A 13,827-nucleotide genomic window follows, 5' to 3' on the forward strand; every position below is an offset into this window, starting at 1 on the left:
GGCGTCAAAGGCTTCTTTCGACCCAATCACCCTCACTGAGGGAGATCTACATGATATCGGCGAAAGGGTGAGGGATGTCACCACGGATTCACTCCAACAATTTGAAGAACAGCAGGAGCTGGTATTGGGGGCTCTCTAGACAAAAAATAAAGGAGTTGCAAGTTCGCACTCCATAGGCTGACGCACTGTCCACCAAACGTGTAGTCGACAGTTCAGCTGCCGAAGATATGTTGCGCACAAGGTTGACCAACGCAATAGTGCTACTATATGGGGCATTTACTACAGAGCAGGAGGCCAACAAACCCATGGTGAGTAATTTTAAAGGGGTAGGATTGAACATGGTTGCACTCCCTCTAGAGACACTCTACCTCTTATTGGATTGAGTGACCGTAGAACTTTGGGTGAGGGAGGGTCATGCTCTACAGGTAATGAGTGAGTAGTGCATCAATATTGAACAGCTGGGCATGCAGCGCAATGAGGCAGTGGAGCAGAAGAAACAGATAATGCAGGTTGTGGAGGAAGCTTACCGGATGGTCCCAGAGTTGACCATTCAAGTAGAGGAATCAATGGAAGTGTGCATCTGTAAGTTAGACACAGGGGTGCGTGACACAAGAGCAGAGATGCCTAGGGTTTAGCTAGATCTCAACCTTCAAATCACAGAATTACAGTTGAGGGCCTAGCATTCAACTCTGCTGGAGGTCAGAGAACAGTGTACCACCGCGGTCACAATAGCAATAGTGGCAGTTGAAAGTGCAATGGAAGACTGCATGCAGCTCTTTGAACATTCATTCAAGGTCCTAACCACCTTGCAGGAGGACCTTGAATGTAGATCACCTAGAGACAGAGGCGTGAGCTCCAACAGAGGTATGACGAGGTAAAAGGGACCACATAGACAGTTTCCCTTACACAAATACTTGCACAGATGCTGTAGGAAAAGGTACTCAAACAACATGTGGATGTCACTTGGCACAAAGAAGCGGTCTTAAAAACACACCTACAGCCATGGATCGATGAGGCTTATACAATTACAACCTCCATGGAAGAAAATCTCACGCAAGTGCAAGCAACTCAACAGAGGTGTTACACTATAATTTTTCACTGCCTTCATTCCAATGCTTCTATTGTGTCATGTGTCCAAGTCAAACATGCTCATATTAAACAAATGCTCTCTGATGTTGCCAAACGACGCACTTTTCCTAAGTTATTTGCCTCATCACGACTGTGGACTTAATATACGCGCTGAAGGATGCTTAAGAACAGTCCAGATGCGCTGCCAGCGTGGAAGTACATCTGATTCTCACGATGGTCTGATTTCATGCTCCAGCGCGAGGTCACTTGTTATCTTTAGCAATGACCTAACTGGCTACATTGTTCACTAGCGATGTAAGCGCTAAAGATTAGTTATGCACCCACGATGATCCAGATTAGGTGAATTTGTTCCAACAGTTGGCCTTGTGGATGACTCCAGACCTGGTTGTTAGCATAGTTTGTATCACCTTTCCTCCTCTGGTATGGTTGTTCCGTCATTTGTGCCACCTTCCTTAGAGATAAGCTCACTCTTCCACCTTTCGTGGAGACTCCTTCTCCTATTTAAACTCTCACCATTGCTATGCACTGCTAGTTTTTGAATAGTTTTTGATAGTTGGCTAGTTGAGTAGTGTTGTTAGTGTTTGTGAGTTTGATAGATAGCTAGTGTGAGTGTGACAAGTGTGGGATTGTTGATAGCTTGTGGAAGGTTGTGAAGCGCCTTTAATTTGGTGTAAAACTTATGAGTGAGAGAGAATCTTGTATGTTGGGAGATCTATCTTCAAAGAGTGAATGTTTGGGGAACATGCTGGTTGGATCCCTCTGAGAAGGATTGTGACATCAAGACTTTGGTTGTAAGCTTGCCCTTATTTCATTACTAATACAATCAATGATGTTTTCCTATGTCTTGTATGTAATTTACTTGATAGCTCATGACTTTTTGACTTTGTGAGTAAATAGATCATTGTTGTTTTCTGGTTACGTGCTTTGTTGTATTTCCTTTGCATTATTTTAGGTTGATCACTCGTTAAGGAGAAGGAAGTGGAAGTTAGAGCAGCGCAACAGAACTCCATCGACCACCGATTGAGGTAGGCCTCCAACTATGACTATTTAAGGAAAACTATTGTTGATCTGTCCTTGTTTGTGACTAGACCCACTCTAGGGTTAAAGGGGTTGCCTCTGTCCGCAGAGGGAACACTTTCCTGCATCACAAATTAGCGACTCCACTGCGGAGTCTGTCCTATGATCTTCCCTTGTTTGCTCTTGTTTTGATTTTTGATTTGGTCTCATTTGAAGTTTGGGGATTAGTTATCAGTATTTTGAGTTTCCTGGCTTGATCTGGGAAGTACCTCTATTTGGTTGAAGGATTGACTACTTTTGGTTTGAGAGTTTTTGGCTCTTTTACCATTGTTTATTGCATCATCATAGAAAAAATACTAAAAGTCATGACGCCATCGCCACTTTATAGCGTTTTACCCGCGATGATCTCGGGTTGCTAGTTTAATTCCCGTGACGACTCTTGAAATCGCACCATTGCGGAAAATAGGTGTACTTTCGCGACCATCTCTAATTGTCAGTGTATCACTTGCGATGACAGCTCTAGTTGTCTGTCCATCACTAGCGATGGTCTCTCATTCAGTGATGACAGCTCTAGTTGTCATTGTAACACTTGCGATGATTCCTGTAAAGTTGTTTTTATGATTTTACCTCCTGAATTCATCAATCTTGCTTATCCCCTATTGTTTCTTGTCTCTCATTAGCTTGTTTTAATTTCTTTTTCTTAGGGTACTGTCTCTTTGGTTTCATTGAATGAATCTTGCATTTTTTCCTATGTGCCTAGCCCTTTAGAATTTTCGTCGAGAAACCATTTGCCTGTGTTACTTGTTTGTTCAAGGTTCATCCACAACCGTCTTATTGGTTTGCTTGAGGCTTTTTCACTGCGTGTTTACTTTCTGGTTGACTTTCAGTGTTGATTATTGAACCAATTTTTTATGTTGATTTGATTTCTTCACTACCAATCATAGATCACAATTGTTTGGATTTATCAATTCATACTTGCTTGTCTGTCTCTTTAAATTCAAAACAAAAGAAAATCAAAAGTTTGCATTCATTTAGCATACGAAAGTGAAAGTACATTTGCATTACGAATTTTCATGTTTGAGAAATTGGAAAGAAAATTTCTAAATATTTCATTAGTAGTTTCGATGCATCGTGAGATTAGTGTATTGATGCATTGTGTTTCTTAGTGCTTTCATTCACTTGTATTGGTTTGGGAATGAACTCTCTACCTTTCTATAAGTAGGTGTTCATTGAAATGAAAGATGCTTTACTCATTTTAGCTACATCCTAGGATTTGTTGTATACATACGGTAAGACTAGAAAACTAAAACATAATTCAAGATCAACATTAAAATGAACTGAATGAACCTAACAACACATTGGAACATAATGCACATTATTTAGAGGTCTAGGCTAGAGACGTGCTCTGGCGTCGTTAAACCTAGTCACTTTTGTTTTCACTCAAGGTTGGGTGATTCCTCCTTCTGTGACTCAATAGTGGTCTAGTACCGAATTGTGCTCCCATGTACTGTCCAGTATATGTTGGGAGACCCCACTAGGTTATCATCCTTTATCCTTAGGAAGCCGTATCTGCTGCCTTGCAAACCATAATGCACTGAACACAACATTCAGGAAGATTGACTGTCGTATAGAAAGTCCTTGGTTTTGATATGACTGCCAAGGTGTATATTCAGTTTTACGGGCTGTCTAGTAAACATTTTGCCTAGTTTCTCCAGAGCAGTCACTCTCATTCCTTTTCAGACTCCCTAAAAGAAAATGTCCGTTTGAGCACTTGTCCATTTAGGCTCATTCAAACTCGAAAGAGATAGATTCACCTTTTCATCCTTTTCTCGACTCTTGAAACATGAAAAGGTCAAGTTTCGTTCCTGTGTCATAAAATTTTTTTGCCCATGAAATATTACTAGTAACAGTTAGAGTTCTTTATTATAGTTTGAGTGTTTTCATGCTCGTTCCTGATGGCAACATTCCCCAAGTCTACTGGCCAAGGTCTTTCCCCAGATGGGAATCGTAGTCCATTTCCTTCTTTTGGAAATGTCGGTGCTCCCTATATGGCAACATTGTCTTTGCCTGGGTGAACCATCAGTTTGCCTGTATGGTTTTTTTCAACCTCGGTGATCTCGAGTGTCATGACTCATGTTCCACCGTCTCCTTCATCCGAACCATGACATGTTGATTCCAAGGTTGAGCTTACGCCTTCTTCCCCTGTTTCTTCACCTTCATCTCCTCCTTCGCCTGGTGAAAGTTTCACATCTAGTAACCAGGAGACTAAGAAAAGGAAGAAGAAGATGAAGAAGAAGAAAAAACCTGATAAAAGCGAGGCCACCTATGCAGCTATTTCTTTGAGTACATCCTTGGTTGGACCACCTTCTGCTCCTCCGCTGAAGGTTAAGTTTCCTTGTAAATTGTGCAAGGGTGACCATCTTCTTCGTGATTGTCCTGGTATTCCTAGGATCTTAGAGGTATGGTCTCGCGATCCACCTCCTCCCTCATCGTCCTCTGAAGCTCATGATGATGCTACCCTATCAACTAGCAATGGTAAGAAGAAAGGGAAAATTTGATTGCCCTATAGACTGTGTGAAGGCCACCATCCCCTTCACCTTTGTCCACTTATGGATAAAGCTTCCTTTGTTTTGGAAAGTCTTACAGCTTCTTCACCCCAACTTCCCGCTAGTTATCAGAGGCTCTCTTCAAACCCTCTCCCCGTCGACAAAGAGATTGACTTAGATTCTTCTCTTGTCCGTCCTCCTCCTTCTGAGCCTGGTTGTGCTCAGCCTATTCTGGACCAACCACTAGTTGGAGTGAGTGTTGACTTGGGTTCACCACCTATTGATCACTTTGTTTCAGAAGAGCATCATGCTCATGTTCTTATCGTCTCATTAGATTCTCCTGAGTCCGAGAATGACACTCCTATCCCAGCTGATTCAGAGAGTCCTTCTTTAGTTCCTGTAGAGTAGGGGGGTAATCATATGATTCACCCACCAAGTATTTCAGTTGTTTCCTTTGACTGGAGTCATTTGACTGCCTTCCACCTTCCATCCTATGTGCCTTTCAAGATTACAGTACATGCCTATGATAAGGCAGTACTTGGCACCATCTTGGATGAGGGTGCGTCTGTCAATCTTATGCTTCCACTACTTGGCACGCTTTGGGCTCCCCACAGCTTGTGCAAGTCACGTAGAAACTGTTGGCATTTGACGGAGGAACCAGTCAACTTTTAGGGATCCTCCTGAAGTTTCCTGTTACTTTGGGGGGCAAAACTATCTATATAGACATCATGGTTGTCCAAGGTTATTTAGATTTCAGTCTTCTGCTTGGCTGTGACTATGTTTATGCCATGGGGGCCCTCGTTTCTTCAATTTTCCGTGTGGTTTTTTTCCACGCGACAGAAGAATCGTGACCGTAGATTAATTATCGTTCTTTAGTCCCCCGGTGCCTCCTGTGCAACCATCATCCCCTATCGGTTCTTGCTCACAAGCAGTGCCTTCCTTGCCATAGGTCAATTATGTGGCTACCCATTCTGTCTCTGCCTCTATTGGTGATCATACAGATGGTCTTGTACATCATGTACTAGGGGCTTTGGAACCTGATCTGTCATTAGTGCCTCATTATATGTATTCCTCCCAGAGTGCGTTTCTTCCATCCCGTGAAGACCTCTTGGGAGCCATGTACTCGTATGACCCATGAGTAGGTGTCACGAGGATAGTTTGTTCCTGTGTCAACCTCATTAAAAAATGAAACAAGGATCCTGGAGCATAGTTCCTTGTCTTGTGTCAAGCTCGTTAAAAGATGAAACAAGGGTTATGAGGATAGTTCTTTCTCACTATGTCAACCTCATTAAAAAATGAAAAAACTCCCCTTTCTGAATCGAGTCTTTGATTAAGCTCTCGTAAAATCCAAATCGAGTCTTTCCAGGATCTCGAAAGTGAACCTTCATTCCATCCACCTCGTTGAATGCAATGAAGCTTGGGGGGCATGTACCTTGATTTGCGTCATTATGCTGGGGACATGTGAACTTATAACAAGCATAGTTTTTTGTTTCAAGCTTGTGTAAACATGAAACCGAATCCAAGCAGAGTTCTCCATGGTTCAAGCTTGTGTAAAAATGAACCCATACCTAATTTACACCTCGTGATTGTCGTTTTTATCCACTAAATTCTGCTAGATGAGCCTTGGTTGTTTCATTCCATCTCCACCATCTCTTTTGCCGATGATATGCTTTCACTTGGTTGTTTTTCCTTTCCTAAGGAACTGTAGCAATGAGTGGTTTTATTAGCCAGCCTCTTGACCATTATATGTTTTGAGCAGTTCCACCATTGCCAGAACCAGTTGCCCCTTTATGGCACTCGTTCCTCCAGGACGAGTCTCCTTTAAGCTCTTTTCTGACTCGTAAAATATGAAAAGATTGTTGAGTATTTTTTCCTTTTTGACTCGTTAAATAGAATAAAAATGAAGGTCTGCTTTCAACACCTTTTCGACTATTTAAAGACGAAAAGATTGCCGAGTTTTTCCTTTTGACTCGTTAAACGAAATAATAGGCAGTCTGCTTTAAGCTCTTTTCTAACTGTGTAAACACGAAAAGATTGTTGGGATTTTCTCGTTTCGAGTTTGTTATTGGTTACGAAAGGACGTGATTTCGATCACTTTTCTACTTTTTCAGGTTGAGGTTGCTAATCATGAAAAGTACTCCTCGATCGTAATGGTCGAGCGGTTCTTTCGAGTATCGTTTTATACTTTTTCGAGCTTGAGAGACACAAATCTATGAAAATGCACCCCCCTGGAGTTTTCTTTTCTATGTCTTTTTCAAACTCTCTAAACATGAAAAAAGACTCTGAGTTTTACCTATGTCGGACTCATTAAACCTTGATGACATTGGACTCGTCACCATGACGAGACTCGAGCTTCTCCTTCCTAGGACTTGTTAAACCATTACTAGGTTGGATTCGACTGACAGTTGAACTTATATTACAAGCATATGCTATCCCCTTCAAGCTTGTTTTCAAAAATGATACGGGTACTCACCAGCAATGGTGAGGGAAAATTTAGAAATCATCATTGGCAGCTAGTCACTCTTGAACATCGACACTTTTCTTCTTGTTAGCTTGGGACATCCATACATCATCATTTGGCCTTCTGCGAGTTCGGGTTGCCATTTAGCCTCATTCCATCTGATTCACGCCATCTCCATCATGCCTCTGATCCCTTGGTACCTGAATGCTACACCCCTCTGGAGTCGTGTCACCGGAATGTTCAAGAGTATAACCCTTCTATAGTTTACACCCTTCCCTCCTCCTCTGATACTCTATTTTGCCATCTACCACTTGTTCCTTATCTCATGTCGTTGATGAGTGAAACATTATAGCCCTCCTAGGACGGGTCGTCTCCTGTCGACATTAGCTCATTATCCAGGAGATTGATCTAGAGATCCCCTTTGGTACCTTAGATCTTGCATGCCTCAATGGCAAGTTCTTCCCACCTAACGGTTGACTTTCATCATTGGTGGCCGATTGGGTGATTCCACGAATGTTCGACTTCAGCTCTTTTTTCACACTTTGTAGATTGTGCTAGATAGTACCTTGAGAACCATTGGAATTATTGGTGGTTTCTCTTGCACTTGTTAATGGTTTTCATCATTGACTAGTAATCAAGCGACTTTCTATCATGCTTGACCTCAGCACATTTATTTTTTGTTAGAATTTGTACTATGATCATGTTATCACTTAAGAATTCTAATGCCCAAATTTCTCACATTAGTTTGATGGTAAAGGTCAGTGCTAGTCTAAGTTTGATTTTTTGTTTGCCTTAGAGTCTGAGTCTTAGGAGTCTTGATGGTATACTTAAATAAAGGTCAACTATGCATTCTCATTCATCATCGGTCTCATAATCATGTGTCAGTTTTGTTCAAAGTTTACTATGTGCCACAAAGCTCTTTAGGTGATTTCATAGCGCATAAATCATTTTGAAGTGTTTTCGCAACGCATAAATCCTTTTTAGCAGTTTCGCAGTGCAATATGTTTTAGGTGATTTCGTAGCGCATAATTTAGATTTTACATTGGTTGCGCTACGAAATCGGAGATTCGTGCAATCCGTAGCAAATCTTTCCTAACTATCAAATCTGTCAAGTTTAGTTATGGTTGCATCATTCACTGTTAGCTTATATACTCCACATATCATGTCCAACTACTTATCTCCATCATTACAGCCGCTAGATACCTTGGTACGCTCGGATTGCAAGTTCCAAGAAAAGCGAGGTATTCACAGTCTCAATTACGATTGTATTCATTGCATGAGGAACAAGTCTGCAAGTTTTCAATTTGAATGCATTGTTATCAAGCGAGGCAGTTATCAAGCGAGTCATTCAAGCGAGGCAGAGATTGAAGATTGAGCAGCTCTAGTGTTTCAAACCTTCATTACACTAAAGTCTCATGGAGGGATCTGTGGAAAGAAAAGACCACAAATTAGGAAGATGTTTAAGAAACGAACCTGAGGGTGTAGACATTATCTTGAAAAACAAAGAAGTTGAGCATGCATTCAAGCAGGTTGGATGTTGGAATTTTTGTGAGAAAATCTAGGGAGGTCATGCACAAATCACGAAGGAATTTGCTTTGAATTTCACAGGGCTGAATTCAAAGGTTGGGATGCTCAAATTGCAAGTCTCACCAGAGGTAATATCCATAGTTACTGAGATTCCAAGGGGAAAAGAAACTTGGTTTAAGAATTTCAAATTTGATATGACCCCCTGCAAAGAATTTCTGAAGCCAGAGTACATTAACTCAGATCTAAACAAGTCTGTGCCTAGAAATTATGTCAAGGACTCATATGCCAATCTGCTTACCTATATACAGAGGTACCTTACCTGTCAAGGGAGATATAATAAGGTGTATTCATATCATTTCAAGCTTCTGCTACATTTTACAGGAAAGATATCCTTTGATTTACCTTTCTACTTATTTTGTAGCTTAAGCAAAATGTGTGATAAGGTGCAGCTAAGGAAAGAAGCCTATGAGACCTCATTGTTTCACCATGGTTTAATTAAGCTGATCGTTCTGCATGAACTCCAGAGAGTAGGTAGGGACTGGCCCACATTCATATTCATGTCTGGTTTCAAGAACAAGACCGGTCTCAGTCCTCAAGCTGCAAAAGATCTTTCGATAGCAACTGGTCATCAGGCAGAAACAAGATCCAGGAGGTTTGAAAAGATGAAGGCTAGGAAACAGGTAAGGGAATCCACCAAGCCACTGAGTATCCAAGATACACCCCAGCAGTCCCTGAAAGAGAAAACTCATGTCAAAGAATGTGCACATGAATCAAACACAGGTGAAGGAATCCAAAGAAGAAGGACTAGGAGTCATGTAGCTAAAGAAAAAGGCAAGTCAGTGATTATTGAGGAAAGCCTTGTTTCAAAGGGAGACTTGAATGACTTATTGCAAGCCATTGATATTGAAGAATCTCCCCTAGTTCAAGCAGATTTGATAGAGTCAGGAAAAGACAAGGCTAAGAGAGTGAAAGCCTCGAGAAAACTCAAGTTTGATGAACAGGTTGATCAATTTGTCTTTAAGCCAAGAAGACCCATAACAAGGAATTTTAAACAAATACAGGAGGTACTGCCAAGAGCAGATGAAACAAGGGAGGTAACACAGCCTCATGAAAGAAAAGATAAAGGCAAAGCAGTTACCTTTCAAGAAGAAGATAGTGTGGAAGAGTTGAAAAGGAGGTTAGAATTGGAAAACTTTGAAATTGCTAGACTGAAGAAAGCCTCCAGGAAATTTGCAATGAAGGAGGCCTATTTTAATGAAATGCAAGCTTGGTGGGAGGACAAAACATTTCAAATACCCGAGGTGGTTGATTGTAATGTTCAATTCCATAGCTGGACTGTCCCTGCAATAAAGGGGGCATAATTCATCAGAAAGGTCAATACAAACCTGAGAGTTGGGATCAGATTCATGAAGAAACAAATTGAAGACTTAAAGATACAGTTAAGCTAGCAGAAAGAATCTCCTTAAGGGAGTCACACATCAAGTAAGATTATGTTTCAAATTTTGATGGTTTTCCTTGTTATAATCTTTCTTCAAGAATCATACATTTCCACTCAGTTTTAAAAAGCTTTGGAGCAATTGAAAAGGATTTTTAAATATCAAGAGGTTCAAAGTAGCAAAATTTTTGGGTTGAAACTGTGTTTTTGGAATTACACAACAGTTTCGTAGTGCGCTACGAAACTGCTGAAGATGATGACTAATGCACAACAGTTTAGTAGCACGACGAAACTGCTGAAGCTACATAATTTAAACTCAGTCAACTGATTTTTATAGTCCGAGGGAAAATTTTTGAAAAAGGAATATCTTCAAAGGGTCATCTAAAGATATCAACTTTAAACAAGGTCAAGACAGGTGGAGGAAACATATATTCGAACCTAACTCTAAACATTTTGTTATAAAGTGATCACATTTACTACAGTCCATGATATGTCAGACAGCTTGGAGGAGCTTTTGTCTTCAGACGTGGAAAAGGTTGGCAGCACATCGAGGACATGGCATTCTGATATATTTTGTATAATCAAATATGAAGAGCATGGTTCATTGGATTCGAATATCTTTGAGAAAAACCAAAGGCAGATAAACAGGGGTAGTTTCCTACTTTTCAGGGGTAATGGAGAAGATGTGACATTGAGGACCAGTATGGAGCTTCGAACATCCACCATAGCCAAACTAAAAAATTACCACTTGTCAAAGACTGGGAATGATTGTAATTAAGGCTATTATTAGCATGATATGGAGTTAGACTCCTATTTTCCTTAGATCTCTAAAAAGTCTAGTTAGCAGTTTGTTACATTTAATAGGTAGTTAAAATTTGAATAGGGTCATAAGAAGTAGAATTCAAGTTCCCCTCATGTTGGAGGAGGAATCTCAACTTTGTAAAAGAATTCTATATATAGGAGAAAGAACAATGTACCAAGGGTAGGAAATTTATGAAAAAATGCTCTGATATTTGGCTTATGTAAAGACTCTATTTTTTTTGGTAATACAGTATTGGCTTATGCTTCCCAAGAATCATAAAGAGCTCAATTTAATGAGTTTATTTTGTTGTCTTTTCATGTTATCCACAGTGTTATGAGTATGTGATTACTTAGAAATCATTAACAGTGCTCTAATTTCCTTCATATACTCCTAAACTGCCTTCTATGTGTTTGGTGTGTTGAAATCTGAATGCCTTGACTTCTATGCAAAGCCAACCCTGTTGTTAATACTGAATCATATATGACTCCATAAGCCCAATGGATACTTATTAGTTGTGTTTCCACCATTTTCATTTCTTATTTGTTTCACAAGAGTTAGCCATCTTGATCATAATCAAAAACCTTTAATCCTTTGAGAGAGCCCTCTCAGGTTGGAGAGGCTAAACCTCAGGCTAAACTAGGTTTGAAACAGTTACTTGAAGTCTTCCTGGTCTACAACCTTCTAGGGCCTGATTTTGAGATAACAGATTAAATGGGTTCAAGACCTCGAACTCAGATTACACATGTTCGTGCTACGTGGATTGGTTCGTGATTACATGACTCATTGATGGATGGTTGCGACCATACCTCAGTCTTCATGGATGGCTACGACCATACCTTTTTTATTATCATGGTCTCATTAGCTGGATGGTTGCGTCCATACCACAGACCTATTTTGTATGTCTTTTGGATGGATGCACCCATACCTAGACTACATGTACTTCATTATCAGAGATATTAGTTGTACTTGTGTGTAGGTTCTTTTAGATGGTGTTCAAGCTCAGTCAGTTTCGTAAAGCATTTCACCCCTCCCACTCTCTCGGGCTTCATACTTTAGGGGGCATCTGTTACACAGTAATTTGTCACTATCTTCATTCCAGTCCTTCTACTGTGTCATGTATCCAAGTCAAACATGCTCATATTGAACAAATGCTCTCTAATGTTGCCAAATGACCCACTTTTCCTAAATTATTTGCCTCATCATGACTGTGGACATAATATATGTGCTGGAGGGTGCTCATGAATAGTCTAGATGCGCTGCCAGTGCGGAAGTACATCTGATTCCCAACGATGGTCCGATTTCATGCTCCGATGCGAGGTCACTTGTTATCTTTAGGGATGACCTCTCTCGCTACATTGCTCACTAGCGATGTTAGCACTAAATATTAGTTATGCACCCGCAATGATCCATATTAGGCAAATTTGTTCCAACAGTCGGCCTTCTAGATGACTCCAGACCTGCTTGTTGGCATAGTTTGTGTCACCTTTCCTCCTCTGGTATGGTTGTTTTGTCATTTGTGCTACCTTCCTTAGAGATAAGCTCACTCTTCCACCTTTCATGGAGACTCCTTCTCCTATTTAAACTCTCACCATTGCTATGCATTGCTAGTTTTTGGATATTTTTTGATAGTTGGCTAGTTAAGCAATGTTGTTAGTGTTTGTGAGTTTGCTAGATAGCTGGTGTGAGTGTGAAAAGTGTGGGAATGTTGATAGCTTGTGGAAGGTTATGAAGTGCCTTTAATTTGGTGTAAAACTTATGAGTGAGAGATAATCTTGTATGTTGGGAGATCCATCTTCAAAGAGTGAATGCTTGGGGAATATGCTAGCTAGATCCCTCTAAGAAGACTTGTGACATCAATACTTTGGTTGCAAGCTTGCTCTTATTTCATTATTAATCCAATCAATGATGTTTTCCTATGTCTTGTATGTAATTTACTTGATAGCTCATGACTTCTTGACTTTCTGAGTAAATAGATCATTGTTGTTTTCCGGTTACGTGCTTTGTTGTATTTCCTTTGCATTGTTTCAGGTTGATCACTCATTAAGGAGAAGGAAGCGGAAGCTGGAGCAGTGCAATGGAACTCCATCAACCACCAGTTGAGGTAGGCCTCCAACTATTACTGTTTAAGGAAAACTATTGTTGATCTATCCTTGTTTGTGACTAGACCCACTCTAGGGCTAGAGGGGTTGCCTCTGTCCATAGAGGGAACACTTTCCTGCATCACAAGAGGATTTAGGGCAGTATTTTAGCAGCAACGGTCACCGAACAGTGCATGAAAGAAGTCTAGCAGGTGACTGCTTCATGCATTGCCGAAGTTGCAGTGATTCAAATAGAGATGGGAGGTCTTCATGCTAAGATATCTGCACCTATAGAGTGACTCAAGGGCGAGTCGCGATGTTTGTGTTGGGGGCTCGTTGGGCGCGGGATCCCCCAAGGGCAGTTTTGGGGCTTAAAGCCCATAGTTTGGTCTAATTTTGTAATATAAATGTAAATACTCTGCATTTTTGTGGGCGCGGAGCGCGTAGATGTTAAAGGAGTCATAGGGTTGTCCACCCTTATTTTGATAATGTAATGTTATATGTATAAGATCTACCCATGGTCCATAGACCATGGAATTGTATAAATAGAGCTAAGCTCTAAGTAGTGAGAAGGGAAGTAATAAAGAATTGAGTGATAGCTCAGAAGTAGAAGTCTAAGTTTTGGGTCGTAGCATAGGTAGATGCTCTGCAGCTGAGTGCATAGAGGCATAAAAGTTTGCAGTTGAGTGCGCTGACCCCTGCAGCTGAGTGCACAGGGCGAGTCAAGTCTGGAATTATTTGGAAGTATCAATAAGGAAGAGTATTCTATCATTTCTGTGACTTTATTTCCTATTTTTGCATCTGATATATTGGGTATGAATTTCACTTCTAATGCTTATATGATACACAAATGTGTATAATTGTATTGGTTA

Source organism: Pinus tabuliformis, chromosome X (assembly GCF_031772625.1).
Source record: "Pinus tabuliformis cultivar Carrire ecotype Pingquan chromosome X, CPIR1, whole genome shotgun sequence".
Classification (NCBI taxonomy): domain Eukaryota; kingdom Viridiplantae; phylum Streptophyta; class Pinopsida; order Pinales; family Pinaceae; genus Pinus; species Pinus tabuliformis.